Source organism: Phoxinus phoxinus (assembly GCF_949152265.1).
Source record: "Phoxinus phoxinus genome assembly, chromosome: 3".
NCBI classification, from domain to species: Eukaryota; Metazoa; Chordata; class Actinopteri; order Cypriniformes; family Leuciscidae; genus Phoxinus; species Phoxinus phoxinus.
The window spans coordinates 5,768,716-5,773,107 of record NC_136878.1 but is presented as its reverse complement, the minus strand read 5'-3'; the positions used below and the strand labels follow the sequence as shown (position 1 = coordinate 5,773,107).

Sequence of the window (4,392 nt, the reverse complement as noted above, 5' to 3'; positions counted from 1 at the left end):
TTCAGTTTGAAAGTGTGTGAGTAATGCTAAAAAAGAAATAAGTGAAACATTTTTAAACTGGTTATTATGAAACACACAGGATGTTTTGGCAGCTTAAGTTGGAAAGTGAGGCAGTGAGTCCAGAAGCAACAGTAAAGTACAATGTTTTCATGTTACACGATTTCAGCAATCTGTGGAGTCACTCGTGGAATGTTTTTGGAAAAACTTTACATTCAACTGATGTAATCATCTTATTTCAAGGCTTTTCTAGATGACTCTCAGTCGGTACAAAATAAAGAAATCTATGAAAAAAAAGAGCATTTTGGCCTTAACTGCTCTCATTGCATGTGTTCTTCTCAGGACGGGCCATTAACAGGTCAATGATTCTTATGTTACCTATTTTGTCTCTTGCATTAATTTTTTTTACACATATTTTGCAATGACAGTATAGGAAGGTTTTATCACTAATGTATCACCACCCAGTTCTGCAGAATTACATTCATTATCAGCTGACAATGGCTCATCCTTGACATCTCTCAATCCCTCACTAATCTACTATATCTGCAATTAGAGAAAGAATGTGTGATATGATCTATGTGCATATCAAGACCTTGTTGACACAATTTCATCATGTCCTTCTTTACCTGCCCCAGAAGTTTATTTATTTTTTACATGTATTTTTCTTACATGCTTTACTGAGAACATATTATCACTCTTAAAAATAAAGGATCCTTATTGGCATCGGTGGTTCCATGAAGAACCTTTAACATTCGTGGAACCTTTCCATTCCACAAAATGTTCTTTATAGTGGAAAAAGTTTATTTAGATTGTTAAAATTAACTTTTCACTGAGAGAGAGATTCTTTGCAGAACCAAAAATAGTCTAGTGACACGAAATCTTAGTGTTTTATCAAAAGATTGCGCAAACAGTGGCCCCAAAATGTCTTTGGACACTTCTGCCTCACTAAACAATGTATGAATGTCACTGCATGTAAACAAAATATCAAGACAAAGAAGGTTTATTCATATACACATTTTGTATAAAAGGTAAGGTAAACATAGTAAGGAAAGAGACAAACAATTGTTCCTTATAAAGTAAAACATTCATATGTATGCATTTTGCACATGCTTTTATCCTAAGCAAAACATTTTTTTTTCTCCAGTTTATGCATTATGCATCCCCTGGGAATCGAACCCATGATATTGGCATTGCTAGAGCTGCAGGAATAGCCTACCTAAAAAGAAAATGACAGACAAATTCAAAATGGTTAAAAGGGAAAGACAAAGTAAGCATAAAATAATATAAACTGAATTAAATTAATGCAATCAGAAGAACAGTGCTTTCTTGAAAAATGCACAGGTGAACAGGGTTTCATTCTGGACTTATCGTTGGCATACACGTGACATTTAATGGTTAATGGGAGCCATTATATTATAGCTAAATATATTTCCTATAGCCACACCGAATTATTTAACTTCAAAAGAGCAATAAATCCAAAGAATGTAGTTAATAAACTACAGGTGTGCCCGCTAGCTTTAATCGTTATACGAAGTCGCCATCCAGTGGTGAACAGTGAAACTACAGAAAAGCTCAAAGGTCAATTATAAACCCCAAAAGTTGACAACACTGAAGACTGCTAACGGTTCCCCCAGTAAATCCATCAGCTGCTGAAATATATAGTTTCTTTTTTATTTCTCAAGCATCGTTTAAAAATGTAGACAGTCGTTGGGTTTTCATAGATTAAGAAACAGTACCTAAATAATAATAAAAAATCTCAATATACAAGTACAATAAGAGCTTATTTGCTTAAACACTCTCACTTTCTATTAGTTTTTTATAAAATAAGTACCATCAAGATCATAAAAATAAATAAATAAATCATAAAACACTTTCCAGATGGACCAAAATATGTGAAGTTTGATTTTCATAAACTAGGTAATCTTTTCTAAGGCAATGCATGAGGTCATCCCATTTATTCATTGCGACATTCGAGGCATCATTTACAAATATATATATATAGATTAAAATATAAGAATAGGGATAGATAGATAGATAGATAGATAGATAGATAGATAGATAGATAGATAGATAGATAGATAGATAGATAGATAGATAATGTTAATACACTTCACATTTAATGTGTGAATTAATTATAAAGTGTATTGTAATGAACACTATTAATATGCCCTGATGTGGATGTAAAATCGATAGATAGATAGATAGATAGATAGATAGATAGATAGATAGATAGATAGATAGATAGATAGATAGATAATAAATAATATTAATATACTTCACATTTAATGTGTGAATTAATTATAAAGTGTATTGTAATGAACACTATTAATATGCCCTGATGTGGATGTAAAATCGATAGATAGATAGATAGATAGATAGATAGATAGATAGATAGATAGATAGATAATAAATAATATTAATATACTTCACATTTAATTTGTGAATTAATTATAAAGTGTATTGTAATGAACACTATTAATATGACCTGATGTGGATGTAAAATAATTTTAAAAAGAATTAGACAAAAAAAATCTTACATTATTTATGCTCCGAGTTGTGTGTGGTTTAGCGCCTAATTGAAACCGTCAACGGCACATCTGTGTCTGCGGGGAAATAATCACGTTATTCGTATTTCCGGTCATTCCCTCTGGCTGACGACAAAGCATCAGTTGTGGGGCTTTTTGTTGTCAAACAAAGACGTAAGAAAATGTGTTTTACGAACATTTACACGATTAGTTAATAAGGAGCTGAATTAAACTCTGCTCCGTGATGAAATGTTTTTAAAGTGTGATCAGAGACAGCCTGACCTCCCCCACCCCAGATAAAGATAGAGTTGACTTGTTGTTAGCAGGCTCGGCTAAACAAACCCCGCTAGCCCGCGCTGATCTTTTTATAGCAGAGAGGGGGAGCCAGAGACTTACAACAGACCGACAACCAAGCTCTCATCCCAACAACAGTCCCCTTATTTTTTCTTCTTTGAAGTTACCCCAAGCTAAGGTAAATATGAAACCCTCTCAGAATTTCTGCTAAGTCCGTATTCGCGTTCCCTAACCACATTTAGACACATTTCCATTTTGTTTTTTTTCGACGGAACGGCTCTGTCGTTCTCCTCCGGCGCGCCCCCGTGGCGGGAAGCGCGTGACCCGGCGTCGCGCTCGTGCGTAGAGTCCGAGGCTTCTGGGGAGCTCGCGGAGGCCTCGCGACACACAAACACGGGCGAGTGTTTTTGTGAGGAAACTCAAACGGATCATATACAAATATCCCACGTGCATTGTGATGAACGAAAGCGTTTCGTCGCGCGACGTACAGCGTTAGGAAAGAATGAAGAAAAGCAAAAAGTATTTTTATTGTTCGCGAAGGGAGACAGAAAGATGTGCGTAGCCGAACTAGCTTCGCGAGTGTTTAGCTTAGCAGAGGCTATCGTTTGTTAAGACTGAATGACTACACTATTGACAGAAAATTGTATATAAAACAACTGAATTTGTTATTTAAATAAGTAAGAACACAAGCGGCTCGGGTTTATATATATAAAAATCCACCTATCAGAACAGCAATGCTAACTAGCGAGCATCTGCAAGGAATCTATTAAGTCGCGAGCTAACGCTTTGCTAATAGTCAAAATCATCTCTAATCATCTCTCATTTACCCACGAACGGCTTGAATGCTTGTTATGGTAAATATTTACAATCTCTGGTGTTCATAACTTCGCTATGTTCGTCATGTTTTGAGTCATTACGGCTGAATAAACGTCAGTGAAAGGCTTTGAGGATGAATGGTTCCTCTCTCCCAACAATCGACTTGTCAACACTGTGTTTTTGGTCATTTTGTGTCACCCTGTTTGTACAGATGTGATGCCTCACTCCATTGTAATAGCAGCCACATCCTATAATAGCATCTCGCATCAACGATTGAGAGCATAATATATAAATTAGGCACATAATTGCATTCAGAACTTAAGCAAGCTTAAAGTCGTTTTCCACTTGTTTTCGGTGAGAAATATAAATATGCGATTGCTTTAGACGTTGAAATCGTTTCTGATTGTGCAGTTTTATTTTCTAGCGTCAAGAGGTTTGATTATGAAATTATGCATTATGTGCATATCGCTGCCGAGTTGTTGTCATGAAACCTGCATGCAAGCGATCGGAATGTATTCATGAATATAAATAAGTGAAGTATTGGCATTTAAAGGGACAGTGCAACAGAAATGCCCGTTTGCATTTGTAATCTGCCCGTCAGAGATCAGCTCTGGATTGTTTACCTTCCCAATACAGTTTCACATGCAAATGATTCAATCATGAATATTAATGTATTCTAAATAGCCCGGATGCGGAAATGCATTCTTTGGGATACTGTCTGTAGCATCTCATTTTGATCATAACATGGAAGAGTTTTTTT

At 35.6% G+C, this 4,392-nt stretch overlaps 2 protein-coding genes across 4 annotated transcripts in view; one reads left to right on the top strand and one right to left on the bottom strand.

Annotated features, from left to right (window-relative positions):
* Window positions 1–4,392, bottom strand: part of osmr (oncostatin M receptor) — a 599,178-nt gene that overhangs the window by 379,634 nt on the left and 215,152 nt on the right. The gene's annotated exons all lie outside the window — the stretch shown is intronic.
* Window positions 2,647–4,392, top strand: part of nipbla (NIPBL cohesin loading factor a) — a 47,541-nt gene continuing 45,795 nt past the window's right edge. The window contains exon 1 of one of the 2 annotated variants that reach the window (XM_079606197.1): window positions 2,647–2,994. The gene's annotated coding sequence lies outside the window, so the exon portion shown is untranslated. Of the gene's footprint in view, window positions 2,995–3,156; window positions 3,671–4,392 lie in introns of those variants that run through there. The other variant, XM_079606198.1, reaches the window with a different exon arrangement.